Source organism: Rutidosis leptorrhynchoides, chromosome 1 (genome assembly GCF_046630445.1).
Source record: "Rutidosis leptorrhynchoides isolate AG116_Rl617_1_P2 chromosome 1, CSIRO_AGI_Rlap_v1, whole genome shotgun sequence".
NCBI lineage: Eukaryota > Viridiplantae > Streptophyta > Magnoliopsida > Asterales > Asteraceae > Rutidosis > Rutidosis leptorrhynchoides.
This window is the reverse complement of record NC_092333.1, coordinates 63,865,691-63,883,789: the sequence shown is the minus strand read 5'-3', so window position 1 is coordinate 63,883,789 and position 18,099 is coordinate 63,865,691. Positions and strand designations below refer to the sequence as shown.

General features: G+C 32.1%; 1 non-coding gene across 1 annotated transcript; it reads right to left on the bottom strand.

The window, feature by feature from the left end:
* Positions 1 to 3,162: 3,162 nt before the first annotated feature.
* On the bottom strand, positions 3,163 to 3,269 carry LOC139887096 (small nucleolar RNA R71). The gene has a single exon (XR_011772942.1). It is a non-coding gene; the product is annotated as a small nucleolar RNA R71 (small nucleolar RNA).
* Positions 3,270 to 18,099: the final 14,830 nt, after the last annotated feature.

Here is an 18,099-nt window from a genome sequence, read left to right as displayed (position 1 = left end):
TTATATAAATTTAATATAAAATTTTATTTATTAATAAATAAATTATATTAGTTACTCTAATAAATCTTTTAAAAATATTTAAAAATATAAAATGACGATATTTAAACTATATATTAATCATGTATAGATTTTTGGAAATTATTTTGAGTCAAATTTACTTTTGTTGACTTTTGCATACTAGTCTCGAGCATTAGGATTGTGGTACACTATGACTTGACCTAATTTGTTAGACAAATATTGACCAACACATAAATATATATAATTAATTTAGGTTCGTGAATCTGAGGCCAACCTTGCACTTGCTCAATGACGTTATATGTATTTTTACTACGAAATAAGTATGGTGAGTTTCATTGATCCCCTTTTACTCTTTACATTTTTGGGGCTGAGAATACATGCAAATGCTTTAGTAACTGTTTTACATTAATTATATGCATGAGTTTCATTTGCTCCCTTTTTAAATGCTTTTGCAATATATATTTTTGGGACTGAGAATACATGCGCTGCTTTATAAATGTTTGACAATATAGACACAAGTAATTGAAACTACATTCTATGGTTAAATTATCGGAATCGAATATGCCCCTTTTTATTAAAGTCTGGTAATCTAAGAATTAGGGAACAGACACCCTAATTGACGTGAATCCTAAAGATAGATCTATTGGGCCTAACAAACCCCATCCAAAGTACCGGATGCTTTTGTACTTCGAAATTTATATCATGTCCGAAAGAGGATCCCGGAATGATAGGGGATATTCTTATATGTATCTAGTTAATGTCGGTTACCAGGTGTTCACCATATGAATGATTATTTTTGTCTCTATGCATGGGACGTATATTTATGAGAACTGGAAATGAAATTCTTGTGGTCTATTAAAATGATGGAAATAAATGATTATGATAAACTAATGAACTCACCAACCTTTTGGTTGACACTTTAAAGCATGTTTATTCTCAGGTGTTAAAGAAATCTTCCGCTCTGCATTTGCTCATTTTAAAGATATTACTTGGAGTATTTCATAGCATATTTCGAAGAACGTTGCATTCGAGTCATTGAGTTCATCAAAGATTATTATTAAATCAATTTATAGTTGAATAGTAGATATTATGAAATGGTATGCATGCCTGTCAATTTTCGATGTAAAGAAAGATTGTCTTTTAAAAACGAATGCAATGTTTGTAAAATGTATCATACAGAGGTCAAATACCTCGCAATGTAATCAACTATTGTGAATCGTTTATAATGTATATGAACGGGTCCTTTCATCGCTGCCGGGGAGCACTAAATAGCTGAAGCGAAAAGCCATATAAAAAAAAGATTTTTATTAAGTTTTAATCTATTTTTGTAAAAAAATAAGTTTTAAATATTAAAAACAAAAATATATAAACATAAAAAAAGAAAAAAGAAAATCTATATCTATATTTTTAAGTTTATTAAAAAGTTTATATTTTTATTTATTGTGAAAAGTTATAAAAAAACTAATAAGTAATTTTTAATATAAGTTTTATTTAAAATAAAAATAGAAAATAAAAAAATTAAAAGTAAAAAAGTAAAAAAAAAAAAAACTGAACCTGTGTAATTTGAGCCTGTAGCTCATCAGAATCTGCATCCTCCGCACTCGCGGAGTTTTTGGGCAGTAGACATCCGCACTCGCGGAGCCTGCTCTGGCAGCAAACCAAGTACGCATTAATTACAGTTTAGGGTTAATAATTTTATTATTATTAATATTTAACCTACTTAGGGTTTTAGTTAATTCATATATTTAATTTAGTTTTAATTTTATTTGTAATATTAAGTGTTTTTATTATTATTAATTATATAAATTAATACTTTTATAAAATCATAATATAAAAATAATATTTAAAAAAAAGTATTTTTATAACTTTAAGTTTTATTTCTATATTTCGTATCTTTTTAATCGTTAATTCATAATTTATATATTTATCGTTCGTAATTAGTTTTAAGATTAGTATTTTGCCGTAGTTATTTTATATTTCTAGATTTTTAGGCTTTGCCGTAAAATCCCTTTTGTACTTTTTCTTTAAGACTAAGATTTAGGTGCTTTAGAATTTTGCGATGCTGTTTATAAATTTTAGTACTTTTTAAGTTTCGACGCGCTATCTTTATTTTTCGACGCTTATTTTTCGACCTCTTATTTTTCGACGCACTTTTTCTTTCTTATTTCTCGACGCTCTAGTTTTTAGGACATAGAATTTTCTTTATTTTCTTTAAATTTCGACGAAAATTATTTTAAGTGGTTAAAATTGATAGACATCCAAAATTTTCTGGTTCGTAGTAATAGTTGGATTTATTAGTGGCGAGTTGTGGGCTTCCGATTTAAAGGGTCCTGCTACCTGCTGCATCTATTGGCTATTCAAAACGTGAGCAAAATCAGAAAAGTCTATTAATTTGATAGCTTTAATAATTTTTATTTTTATAACTAATAGGATATTCAGTGAATGCACCGAGCAAAACGTTCACCACCTTTCATACGTTCACCACCTATAACTCGGTCAAGACATCTAGCCAACATTGTCGCCGTTGATTTCTCTTTAGAATCGTCATCTAGTCGACCAAGTACTCCAATTCAAATTTCTGATAATCCATTTTTTGAACCCGACCTCACAATTGAGAACCCGGAGGATATTCAGGGACAATTCAGAGATCCTGAACCACTAATCATTCCTCCTGAACCACAAATCACTCATCCAGAGATTGTCGAGGAAGAAACTATTAAGTCAGAATCCTTTAGTGATTCAGATTCAACAATTTCAATCATGGAAAATCTGGGAGCTCTAAGTATGGAAGATCGAATGAGAGCTAAACGCACTGGCCAAGGTCATGCAATTACTCAACCAGACATTAATGCACCAGATTATGAAATCAAAGGAAAAATCCTACACATGGTAACTAATTAATGCCAATTTATTGATGCGTCGAAGGAAGATCCAAATGAACATCTTCGTACCTTTAATAGGATCTGTACTCTATTCAAAATCAGAGAAGTTGAGGATGAACAGATATATCTCATGTTATTTCCCTGGACTTTAAAGGGAGAAGCCAAAGATTGGTTAGAATCATTACCTGAAGGGGCAATTGATACATGGGATGTCTTAGTTGAAAATTTTCTTAAACAATTCTTTCCGACATCTAAAGCCGTGAGACTTCAAGGAGAAATTGTTACGTTCACACAGAAGCCAAATGAAACTCTATGTGAGGCGTGGACAAGATTCGGAAAGTTGTTGAGAGGATGTCCTCAACATGGTTTAGACACTTATCAAATAGTACAAATATTCTACCAAGGATGTGATATTACTACACGAAAAGACATCGACATAGTAGCTGGTGATTCCTTTATGAAGAAAACCGCAACTGAAGCTTACAAAATTATTGATAACACTGCTTTCCACTCACATGAGTGGTATCAAGAAAAATACATCGTTAGATCATCTAAAGCGGCTAGAGCCGATTCTAGCCATGACTTTGATTCCATTTCCGCAATGCTAGATGCTTTCGAGAGATGAATGGAAAAGATGACTAAGGATATTCACGCAATACGAATTAGTTGTGAGCAATGTGGAGGACCACATTTGACAAAAGACTGTCTCAGTATTGAACAAAAAATGGAACAAAGAGAGAATGTTTCATACATGAACCAAAGGCCTGGAAATAATTATCAGAATAATTATCAACTGCCAAGACCAAACTACAATCAAAAACAGAATTATAACCGAAATGTTCCATACAACAACCAACAAGGTCCTAGCAATCAACAAGTATCTAACAATACTTACAACCAGCAAAGACCTATTTTTCAAAATAAATCCACCACAAACCGATGATAAAAAGCCAAATTTAGAAGACATGGTGTCAAAGCTAGTTGAATCTCAAACTCAGTTTTTCACATCTCAGAAACAAACCAATGAACAAAATGCTCAAGCATTTCGAAATCAACAGGCTTCAATCCAAAATCTGGACCAACAAGTAAGTAACCTAGCAAGGTTGATAGGTGAAAGAAAACCGGAAAGTTTACCTAGCGATACAAATGCTAACCCCCGGAATGAAACAGCTAAAGTCATTACCACAAGAAGTGGTATTACACTTAAACCACCGAAAATACCTGTAATTTCTGAGGACTCTATCCCTACTCCACAAGAACCACAATCTGATCAAGAAAAGGAAAAAGAACCGGTAGTTGAAAAGGTTAATGAAGATAACACAATTAAGGCTAAACTTTATGTTAAACCATACCAACCACCACTTCCTTACCCAAGTAAAATGAGAAAAGAAAGACTTGAGGCCGAGCAATCTAAATTCTTGAATATGTTTAAACAAATAGATGTAAATCTTCCTTTCATTAATGTGATTTCAGGAATGCCTATGTATACCAAATTCTTGAAAGATCTAATCACAAATAGAAAGAAAATGGAAGAACTCTCAGCTGTTACAATGAATGCCAATTGTTCTGCAGTACTATTGAATAAGCTACCAGAAAAACTTTCAGATCCAGAAAGTTTCACAATTCCATGTTTTCTGGGTAGTCTTAGTTCAATAGAAGCATTGGCAGATTTAGGTGCTAGTATAAATTTAATGCCGTATTCACTATACGCTAAACTAGACCTTGGAGAATTAAAACCAACATGAATAAGTATACAACTAGCAGATCGATCAGTAAAATATCCTAGAGGGATAATGGAAAACATGCTAGTTAAAGTTGGTACTTTAGTATTTCCAGTAGATTTTGTTATTCTGGACATGGAAGAATATTCGCGAGTTCCTCTCATATTAGGAAGACCATTCTTAAATACGGCTAAAGCAATAATTGACGTGTTTGGTAAGAAATTGACCCTAAGTATAGAGGACGAGAGTGTTACCTTTTCTGTTGATAGAGTCATGCAACAACCGCAATCTGCAGATGATACATGTTATTACATTCAAACTATAGATTCACATGCAGAATTGTTAGAAGAATTTTCATAATTACAAGGAACAGGAGAATGTTCTTTAGGAGAAGGAACTGAACCAATTGATGAAGCAGAAATGTTAGCTATACTTATGGCTAATGAATACGAACCAACAATAGAAGAAATTCAAATGCTAAAAGAGGAAGACAGATATCGATATAAATCATCGATAGAAGAACCACCGACATTAGAGTTAAAGCCACTTCCAAACCATTTGGAATACGCTTATTTACATGGGGAATCTGATTTACCTGTAATAATATCGTCTTCTCTTACAGAAAATGAAAAATCTCAACTCATTTCTGTGCTAAAAGCTCATAAACCAGCTATTGCATTGAAGATTCATGACATTGAAGGAATAAGTCCTTCGTATTGCACACATAAAATCCTTATGGAAGAAGGTCATAAAACCTATGTGCAATGCCAACGAAGACTAAATCCAAATATGCAAGATGTTGTTAAGAAAGAAATTATTAAACTGCTAGATGCAGGTTTAATTTATCCAATCTCTGATAGTCTATGGGTAAGCCCAGTTTAATGCGTACCTAAGAAGGGTGGCATGACTGTCATCACAAATGAATAAAATGAGCTTATTCCTACTAGGACTGTAACGGGATGGCGTGTTTGTATTGATTATAGAAAATTAAATGACGCCACCAGAAAAGATCACTTTCCTATACCTTTCATTGATCAAATGTTGGAAAGGTTAGCCGGAAACAGTTACTATTGTTTTCTTGACGGTTTCTCCGGATACTTTCAAATTCCAATCGCACCCGAGGACCAAGAGAAAACCATGTTCACGTGCCCTTATGGTACTTTTGCTTACAAACGCATGCCATTTGGACTTTGCAACGCCCTTGCAACCTTTCAAAGGTGCATGATGGCAATTTTTCACGACATGATAGAAGAATGCATGGAAGTTTTTATGGAGTACTTTTCAGTCTTCGGTGATACTTTTGAAACATGTCTAGTTAATCTTGAACGAATGCTTATTAGATGCGAGCAATCAAATCTAGTTCTTAATTGGGAGAAATGCCATTTCAAGGTTAAAGAAGGCATCATTCTTGGTCATAAAATTTCAAAGGAAGGAATTGAAATGGATAGAGCTAAAGTAGATGTAATTGCTAAACTTCCACATCCCACCAATGTTAGAGGAGTTAGGAGTTTTCTAGGGCATGCCGGTTTTTACCGACGTTTCATAAAAGATTTTTCTAAAATTGTCACTCCTATGAATAAACTCCTTGAAAAGGATTCTCCATTCATCTTTTTAAATGAATGCATCAAATCTTTTAATATTCTTAAAGAAAAACTTACTAATGCGCCGATCATGATAACTCCAAATTGGAATCTACCATTTGAACTCATGTGCGATGCAAGTGATTTTGCAATGGGAGCCGTTTTAGGACAAAGGATTGAAAAGCGATTTCAACCTATTTATTATGCTAGTAAGACATTACAAGGAGCACAAACGAATTACACAACTATTGAAAAAGAACTCCTTGCTATTATCTTTGCTTTTGACAAATTTCATTCATATCTCGTTCTAGCTAAAACGGTGGTCTATACTGACCATTCTGCTCTTAGATACCTATTTTCAAAACAAGATGCCAAACCACGATTAATCCGTTGGATCTTACTCTTACAAGAGTTCGATATTGAAATCCGAGACAAAAAGGGAGCAGAAAATCTCGCCGCTGATCATCTTTCTCGTCTTGAAAATCCTGAATTAGAAGTTCTAAATAAATCAGCCATACAAGATAACTTTCCTGATGAATATATATTAAAGATCGATTATAATGAAATTCCATGGTTTGCAGACTATGCAAACTACTTAGTATGTGGATTCCTTGAAAAAGGGTTGTCATACCAAAAACGAAAGAAATTCTTTAGTGATATAAAACACTATTTTTGGGAAGATCCACATTTGTTTAAAAGTTGTCCTGATGGAATAATCCGCCGATGTGTATTCGGGGATGAAGCTAGTCAAATCTTAAACCATTGTCACACAGGACCAACAGGAGGGCATTATGGGCCTCAACTTACCGCAAGAAAAGTCTATGACGCTGGATTCTATTGGCCTACAATTTTCAAAGACGCGCACCTTCTTTGTAAAACCTGTGATGCTTGTCAAAGGGCCGGAAAAATAAGTCAACGTGATGAAATGCCACAAAATGTCATTCAAGTATGTGAAGTATTTGATATTTGGGGTATTGACTTTATTAGTCCATTTCCAAAATCTCATAATAATCTCTACATTCTCGTTGCCATTGATTATGTATCTAAATAGGCGGAAGCACAAGCTCTCCCAACTAACGATGCACGAGTTGTAGTCAACTTCTTAAAATGTCTTTTTGCTAGGTTCGGAACACCGAAAGCTTTAATAAGTGATCGGGGTACTCATTTTTGTAATAATCAACTTGAGAAAGTTCTCAAAAGATATGGAGTATGAAATGTCCCGTTCTTATTGATTAAAAACGTTCCATATTAATTGATTTCGTTGCGAGATTTTGACCTCTATATGAGACGTTTTTCAAAGACTGCATTCATTTTTTAAAACAACCATAACCTTTATTTCATAAATAAAGGTTTAAAAAGCTTTACGTAGATTATCAAATAATGATAATCTAAAATATCCTGTTCACACACGACCATTACATAATGGTTTACAATACAAATATGTTACAACGAAATAAGTTTCTTGAATGCAATTTTTACACAATATCATACAAGCATGGACTCCAAATCTTGTCCTTATTTAAGTATGCGACAGCAGAAGCTCTTAATAATCACCTGAGAATAAACATGCTTAAAACGTCAACAAAAAATGTTGGTGAGTTATAGGTTTAACCTATATATATCAAATCGTAACAATAGACCATAAGATTTCATATTTCAATACACATCCCTTACATAGAGATAAAAATCATTCATATGGTGAACACCTGGTAACCGACATTAACAAGATGCATATATAAGAATATCCCCATCATTCCGGGACACCCTTTGGATATGATATAAATTTCGAAGTACTAAAGCATCCAGTACTTTGGATGGGGCTTGTTGGGCCCAATAGATCTATCTTTAGGATTCGCGTCAATTAGGGTGTCTGTTCCCTAATTCTTAGATTACCAGACTTAATAAAAAGGGGCATATTCGATTTCGATAATTCAATCATAGAATGTAGTTTCACGTACTTGTGTCTATTTTGTAAATCATTTATAAAACCTGCATGTATTCTCATCCCAAAAATATTAGATTTTAAAAGTGGGACTATAACTCACTTTCACAGATTTTTACTTCGTCGGGAAGTAAGACTTGGCCACTGATTGATTCACGAACCTATAACAATATATACATATATATCAAAGTATGTTCAAAATATATTTACAACACTTTTAATACATTTTGATATTTTAAGTTTATTAAGTCAGCTGTCCTCGTTAGTAACCTACAACTAGTTGTCCACAGTTAGATGTACAGAAATAAATCGATAAATATTATCTTGAATCAATCCATGACCCAGTGTATACGTATCTCAGTATTGATCACAACTCAAACTATATATATTTTGGAATCAACCTCAACCCTGTATAGCTAACTCCAACATTCACATATAGAGTGTCTATGGTTGTTCCGAAATATATATAGATGTATCGACATGATAGGTCAAAACATTGTATACGTGTCTATGGTATCTCAAGATTACATAATATACAATACAAGTTGATTAAGTTATGGTTGGAATAGATTTGTTATCAATTTTCACGTAGCTAAAATGAGAAAAATTATCCAATCTTGTTTTACCCATAACTTCTTCATTTTAAATCCGTTTTGAGTGAATCAAATTGCAATGGTTTCATATTGAACTCTATTTTATGAATCTAACAGAAAAAGTATAGGTTTATAGTCGGAAAAATAAGTTACAAGTCGTTTTTGTAAAGGTAGTCATTTCAGTCGAAAGAACGACGTCTAGATGACCATTTTAGAAAACATACTTCCACTTTGAGTTTAACCATAATTTTTGGATATAGTTTCATGTTCATAATAAAAATCATTTTCCCAGAATAACAACTTTTAAATCAAAGTTTATCATAGTTTTTAATTAACTAACCCAAAACAGCCCGCGGTGTTACTACGACGGCGTAAATCCGGTTTTACGGTGTTTTTCGTGTTTTCAGGTTTTAAATCATTAAGTTAGCATATCATATAGATATAGAACATATGTTTAGTTGATTTTAAAAGTCAAGTTAGAAGAATTAACTTTTATTTGCGAACAAGTTTAGAATTAACTAAACTATGTTCTAGTGATTACAAGTTTAAACCTTCGAATAAGATAGCTTTATATGTATGAATAGAATGATGTTATGAACATCATTACTACCTCAAGTTCCTTGGATAAACCTACTGGAAATGAGAAAAATGGATCTAGCTTCAAAGGATCCTTGGATGGCTTGAAAGTTCTTGAAGCAGAATCATGACACGAAAACAATTTCAAGTAAGATTTCCACTCGAAATAAGATTGTTATAGTTATAGAAATTGAATTAAAGTTTGAATATGATTATTACCTTGTATTAGAAAGATAACCTACTATAAGTAACAAAGGTTTCTTGATCTTGGATGATTACTTGGAATGGATTTAGAAAACTTGGAAGTAAACTTGCAATCTTGGAAGTATTCTTGATTTTATGAAACTAGAACTTTTGGAATTTATGAAGAACACTTAGAACTTGAAGATAGAACTTGAGAGAGATCAATTAGATGAAGAAAATTGAAGAATGAAAGTGTTTGTAGGTATTTTTGGTCGTTGGTGTATGGATTAGATATAAAGGATATGTAATTTTGTTTTCATGTAAATAAGTCATGAATGATTACTCATATTTTTGTAATTTTATGAGATATTTCATGCTAGTTACCAAATGATGGTTCCCACATGTGTTAGGTGACTCACATAGGCTGCTAAGAGCTAATCATTGGAGTATATATACCAATAGTACATACATCTAAAAGCTGTGTATTGTACGAGTACAAATACGAGTGCATACGAGTAGAATTGTTGATGAAACTGAACGAGGATGTAATTGTAAGAATTTTTGTTAAGTAGAAGTATTTTGATAAGTGTCTTGAAGTCTTTCAAAAGTGTATGAATACATATTAAAACACAACATGTATATACATTTTAACTGAGTCGTTAAGTCATCGTTAGTCGTTACATGTAAGTGTTGTTTTGAAACCTTTAGGTTAACGATCTTGTTAAATGTTGTTAGCCCAATGTTTATAATATCATATGAGATTTTAAATTATTATATTATCATGATAATATGATGTATGAATATCTCTTAATATGATATATATACATTAAATGTCGTTACAACGATAATCGTTACATATATGTCTCGTTTCAAAATCATTAAGTTAGTAGTCTTGCTTTTACATATGTAGTTCATTGTTAATATACTTAATGATATGTTTACTTATCATAATATCATGTTAACTATATATATATATCCATATATATGTCATCATATAGTTTTTACAAGTTCTAACGTTCGTGAATCACCGGTCAACTTGGGTGGTCAATTGTCTATATGAAACCTATTTCAATTAATCAAGTCTTAACAAGTTTGATTGCTTAACATGTTGGAAACACTTAATCATGTAAAATAACAATTTCATTTAATATATATATAAACATGGAAAAGTTCGGGTCACTACAGAGTAACTCATAAAATCTCAACCGCTTATCATCCACAAACAAGTGGACAAGTTAAAAATACCAACCGAGCTTTAAAAAGTATTCTAGAGAAAACCATAGGATCAAATCCGAAGGAATGGTCCATGAAATTGGAGGATGCACTCTGGGCTTTTAGTATAGCTTACAAAACTCCAATTGGAACCACACCTTTTAAACTCGTTTACGGAAAAGCATGTCACCTTCCAGTAGAAATTGAGTACAAAGCATTTTGGGCTTTGAAGACATGTAATCTTGATTTGCATGAAGCTGGACGTCTACGATTAAGTCAACTAAACTAATTAGAAGAATTAAGACATGAAGCATATGAAAATTCGTTAATCTATAAGGAAAGAACGAAGAAATGGCATGATAAAAGAATCAGAATTTCAAAAGAATTTAAGGAAGGAGACAGAGTTCTTCTTTTCAATTCACGATTCAAGTTATTTCCTGGAAAATTGAAATCAAGATAGTCTGGACCATTCATAGTCAAAAGAGTTTTACCGTACGGAACAATAGAGTTGATAAATTCAAATGGGATCGAATTTAAGGTTAATGGTCACAGAGTTAAACATTACATAGATAATCCAATGGAAGTTGAAGATGAAGTTAATCACAATTTCGACACCACAGTTAACTAAGTGTGGGAAGATTCGAATCATTTAAGGGTAATATGAATTTCTGTTAGAATTAGATATTCTGTTTTCGTGTAGTTTTCGAAAATGGAATCCGAATGGTCTTTCCCTAGCAGACCCTAAAGAACTAGTCTTCTCCCCCATTCTGAATTTTTATTTCTTTTAGGTTTTACGAGATGAAGAATTCCTTTAATTTGAACCATGGTCTACTACTACACGCTTTGATTACTAAACGTAATAATGACACACTCCCGAGTGAAGTGGCATCATTCATAAGAGGCAAAATGGACGAAGTGAGGAAAGAACTCACGAAAGATCATCATAAAACACATTTTGGTAAAGGAAATCAAAATCCACAATAAAAAGAAGAGCACGACACCTTGAAAGATGTCATAAATGTGGAAAATGGTCACACGCAGGTAAATGTTCGAACAATCAAACATATTCAAATACCGAATTTGTTACTCTATGCAGAGAAGGACCGTTCATATGTTTAGAAGAAAAGTTATTGAAGAATCGAGGTTACGCTTACGTAGCTATGGAGAACCAAATCACACGACTCTCCTATGAGTCGGCTAAAGTAGGTCTCTGAGAATTCTTTCTCATAGGTAAGTATTACAATTTTTATTTTATTTTATTTTATTGCTTTTAACCTTTTGATAATAAACGCTGAATCGTTCGGTATAAAGTATTAAATTGATATTCAATAAAATTAGGTATGCGAAACCGAAATTATTGATATCATACAAAAATTTATTACATCACTGCGAAATTTACCGTTTATTCATAAGGTATAAATATCTTTAATCAATCAATCCAAAATATTTTAAAAATTCGTCAGGAGTAAAACTAGGTAAAATAGCCGAAATTACTTTACCCAAAAGAGGGGCGTATATTTTTAATAATATTTGATTGATTAAAGTGGGATAAAAGACCAAAAAGATTTTTAATTTTATTTTTACCTTGTTTTTAAAATTAATATATAAATGTTAAATTAATAATGTAAATCTTTTTAATTCAATATATTTAAGTTTTTAAATATTTTAAAAATTAATATTTTCAATATAAGTTTGTAAAATTAATGTATAAAAATATTAATGATATTAATATGAATTTTTAATTTTATGCATTTTAAATTTAAGTTTGGTGTGAATTTAAAAAAATGTACTTTATTTCATTAAGTTAAAAATATAATTTCTAAAATTCGTCGTAAGTTGAAAACTAGGTCGTTAAACCGAAATTGCTTTACCCAAGGGCGGAACGAGAAATTTTGTTATCATTATTTTTAATCTTATTGAATTAAAGTATGCCAAAAACATTTAAAAACTCAAAAATCTTTGCTTTTAAAACAATCGCTTTAAAATGACAAATTTTAAAATTTTGTTGAGGGACGGACTAAGTAAACGTACTGAAACAACCTCGTCCTAAATAAAAAGGAAAACAAAATTTTAAATTTAATTAATTGTTTTATTATTAAAGATTTTATATATAAAAAAAAGGAAAATCCACACTCGCGGAGATTTTGTGGTACCCACATCCGCACTCGCGGAGGTTCTAAAAACCAGACCAGGATATATCTGGTCGAGACAGACCAGTCCACACACAAACACATTTTTTTCTGCGAAAAACACACACAAACACCTCTCAAAATCACGATTTTTCACCGTTAATCATCAAATTTTTTGCTAAAAATCACGATGAGGAGATACTTGCCAAGAAGTTTTTCAAGGAAATCGGTAATTTCTACACACAAACACTCTTTAATTCAGATTTTTAGTGTTCTTGAGCAAAATTATACCTAATTTGATTTTGATGATTTCTAGCTTAATTGTGCTTAAATTGTTTGTATATTATGCTTGTATAACCTAGATTGATGCTATTTAACATGATTAGAAGCCTTAAACTTCAAATTTTGAGTAATCTAGGGTTTGTGTTCTTGAGCAAAATTGGGGCTTTTTGATATAAACGAGTTATGGCCGAATTTTGTTGATGGTTCATGCTTAATTAAGTAGTGTAACATGTTTAGGTTGCTAAATGATCAAAACTTTGATCCTAAACATGATTTTTGAGTATTAAAGTGGACTTTTTGAGTCAAAAATGCATGAACACGATTTAATTGATATGAATGCCATTTGGAACTCGTTTAATTGCTATAATGATTATTTTTGACATGATTTAGAAGATGAATGCTAAGAAACATTGTATACATTTCCATATATGTTTATTTGTAAAAGTGTAGAATTGTTAATATTGTGAAAATGTGTATAAAGTTTAATATGGATTAAACATGTCATTATGATTGTTTTGATTTATGATTCTGCTAACACTAATGCATATTTGAATGCACAAAATTTGTGTTTAATGTGTTTTGCAGACTGAAAGGGGTGAATCTTCATCCGCATCTTAGGCTCGCAATGCTCCTCCTGAAAATGCAGAGGAACAGGATATTAACAACCAATACAAATAAAATATACCTCATCAAGTCATTTCATTTTCAAATATCCATGAGGCAGATTTACACCCAAACTTGAGGTTTGACAGATTTTGGATAGAATATCCAAAATATCAAAGGAACTTACACACCCTTCAGTCTAATGATGTTGAAGTACCCAGGGTAATAGATTGGGAACCATTAGAAACAGTGGGATTGGCCGATCCAATCAGAGAATTACTTACACAAAGGTATGGTAATTCTACTTTTAATGATTGGGAACGTTTATTCACTATACGTAGGCGTGTATATAGAGAATGGTGTGTGGAATTATTATATAGTGTTGAAATAAATGATCGGGTAGCTACCTTAACCGATCGGAGTTTTATTAGATTTTTATTAGAAGGTGTGATGCGCCATATGTCTCTACTAGACATGGCTTAGGCTTTGTGTATATATACGCCTGAGGAACTAGCATCTACTGATTGTCAAAGGTTGATAGTTAATGGTAGGATGGTTGATGAAAATTTTGATATTAATGGAATATGGAGTAGAATGACTAGCCATAACCGATTTCGTGGGGGGAATTACTCTTATACTGATATTGATAGAGCTGAGCTAAGAGTAATCCATAGGTTCTTAGCAAACTCGATTACACAGCGAGGTAGGAACAAAGAGAAGGTAAATGAGAATGATTTATTTTATCTCATGTGTATTCGAGATCCACAGAGCACTGTGAGTATACCTTATTGTGTGGGTTATTATTTATCGGCTATGGTTAGGGGTATACGGCCTAATAGTATAATAGGAGGTGGTATCTTTGTTACTTTAATTGTTGAGTATCTCGGTGTTGATAAAAGTCAGGGGGATTAATAATTGCAGCACCAGAACCCCATGATACAATTGGTTTGAAAGTATATCATGGTGCTAAGGTTTTAAAGAAACGACATAACCTTGCAGCACCATATGATGGCAATCATCCACAGGTCGAAAGAGATCAGCAGCAAGGTAATGAGGGAGGGGAATCAGATGACAGAAATGCAAATTTTTATGGCTCAACATGAGTATGTAATGGCTAGACAACGAGCATTTCAAGATTGGCAGTATCATCAAAGCCAAATCATAAGTCATTGTGCATACATAAATACAAACTACATTCCTACTCCAATGCCCGTATTTCCTCCCTGGACTATACAGACCCAACCACCGTACCCTACATATGACCCAGCTCAAGCATTCTACAGCACTTACGGCTATGAATGGAATCCCTACTGGAACCATCCTCATCAACCCTAATTTTCTTTTATGCCTATTTTTATTTATTTGGTAAGTTGTAATTGTATACTTTTAATACTTTTTTTGATACTATAATAGTTTTTATAATTTTCTTACTTTTATTATTAGATTTTAATAATTTTTGAATATGGGGTGATATACCCAACTTCAAATATATATATATATATATATATATATATATATATATGTATATATATATATATATATATATATATATATATATATATATATATATATATATATATATATATATGTGTGTGTATGTTTGTAGTTTATCTCATGTACAAAACAGGGTAAAACAGCGCATTTTCAAAGACTGGCATTAAGTTCAGCAAAAGCAACTAATTTTGACGATAAGATGCAAAATATATGTGAAATAACAATAGACAGAATGAACAAATGAAGTGCACCATTTATCATTCAAAACAAACGCCAATATATTTGGAAAGTTTGGTAAAATTTTAATTGTTTTTTTACGCTAATTACCTTCAATAATTTAAATTGTTACTGATTTCTTGCAAATGAGGGCATTGCAAGATCTTAAGTGTGGGAAGGGGTTAAATTCTTTTGAATTTTTAAAAATTTTAATTTAGACACTTGGTTACCATTAAAAATACTAGTAACGCAGTAGTTGTATTAGAATCTAGTGCTCTCTGATAATAAAGAACATCCCTAGTCTTATATACTGACTACCCACTTCCAGTAAAATTTTTAAAAATTTTCAAATAAATGAACTCAAAATCATGTTTATACATATTTATGAACGATAAAACTAGGTGTTAACACCGAAATTATTGTTACCTCAAAAAGGACATAAATTGAGAAACAACTCAAAACGCTTGAATTCATTTAAAATGGAATAGAGGAGAATAAAAAGGCAAAGAAAGGAAAATAAAAGCCAAGTGTGGGAAAAATTTACCAAGTTATTTAGAACATATATCACATATTTTTGTACAAATAATTAAAGATACTTTTGTTTTGAACGATTTAATCAGTTTTACCCGATTTTTTTATAATATATTTGAAAGAAATGTACCACTTGATTTAAAAGGAAGTAAAGTCTTTCGAGAAAAAGACACGCGCTTCTTGATTTAGGTTAGGAAGTTGTCGTCCAGACCAGTTGTAGAGTCTATGAAAAATCTTGAAAAGTTTTTTCGAAAATCAGCTGAAAATCCACGGACCTCAGCATCAAACAGGGTCGCCAAGTGGTCAGACATATCCTAACCATGAGAGGATCTGTCTCGTACAATTGGGGGGCACCATGCAAATTAGCTTATAAGACTAATGAATCAGATCCCCAGAAAGGATAATCTCCTTAAAGATCAAAAATCAGCTTTTAAGACTGATATTACTCAATCCTCGAGATTGACCTTAAAGATTGAGAATTACAAACTCATGGAATTCGATGATATCTAAACTCGAGCTTGAACGAAAAAACATTTTGATCAAATTATAAACCGATTTGTTTTCTGAAACCCTATTTTCAATACGTTCATTACCATTGAACGTAAAATCCTAAGAATTCACCGGAATTCATTAGGTCACCTGAACCAAATCGGGTGTCAACCGTAAGAAAGGTGGTTGCATAACATGGTCGAAGACAGGACCTTGTGCCAGACCGAAAAACTATAGGGTGATCTTTACTATTGCTCCTACAAAGGATAGTAATTGCATCTGACACGCTTTCGACCATAATTATCTGCATGTCACGGGACATTGCCTTAACAGTTGCTTGTTCAACGCTTTCCTTTACAACCGGACGGTAGTTTACCGAAAGATAATATACGGAGCAAGTATACTGGACGTGTTGCTTTCCTAATATAAGGCTAGCAAGTGGGTGACACAAAACCGCAAGTTTTAAGCTAAAATTTTCAAATCTGAAACCCACAAAACTCACAAAAACAATTTGTAAACACCGGTGAAGGGTTATTCCGGAAAACTTATCTAGGGTAAAAGCTAGATTGAATTTTCAAAAGATCAAAAGTTTTCAGAAAGATCCAATTTCCTTAAAGGATCTAAATTTTCATAGTCATGTGGGACTGTAAACCACAACGTTGCTATCATTGTTCATACCGCCGTATCAAAATCACTTATGTACAAAGTGTGAAGAATAAAGATGTGACTCAAGTATGTTTTTATCCAAGTTCTATATTTGGTTGAGGACAAGCAACGCTCAAGTGTGGGAATATTTGAGAATGCTAAAAACAAACATATATTTCATAGCATTATCCTTCAAGAAAGACAAGCTTTTAGTTGCAATTATTCAATTTACAAGTGATATTCGTTTAAATAATAAAAGGTGAAGACAAAAGACAGATTCGACGAATTGAAGACGTAAATGACCAAAAAGCTAAAAAGTACAAAGTACAATCCAAGTTGTTCAAATTATTGATGAGAAACATCTAAAAATTACAAGAGTACAAGTCGTGAAACGCAAAGTACAAGATATTAAATCGTACGAAAAGGCGTTCGAAAATCTGGAACCGAGACATGAACCAACTTTCAGCGCGTGACGCAACGGACCAAAAATTACAAGTCAACTATGCACAAGAATATAATATAATATATAATTAATTATATATATTATTATATATTATATTTATAAGCAGCCCACGTTTAACTCAAAGAGATGAGCTGGAATCCATACCTCCGCACTCGCGGAGCTGTGATGAAGAAAACCTCCGCACTCGCGGAGCTCAACAGTTCAAAGTGGGCCTATAAAAGGCCACGCATTCTGATCGATTCATTACACCTTTTTCTTTTCCTTTCTCATATCATATACGATATATATATATATATATATATATATATATATATATATATATATATATATATAATTTTAATTTTAATTTAAAGTTTAATAATAATAAGGTTATGTTGGTGAATGTTTTAAGTTTGTAAGTCAAAATTCTGTCTGTGTAACGCTACACTATTAATAATCATTGTAAGTTATGTTCAACCTTTTTAAATTAATGTCTTGTAGCTAAGTTATTATTATGCTTATTTAAATCGAAGTAATCGTGATGTTGTGTTAAATATTAAA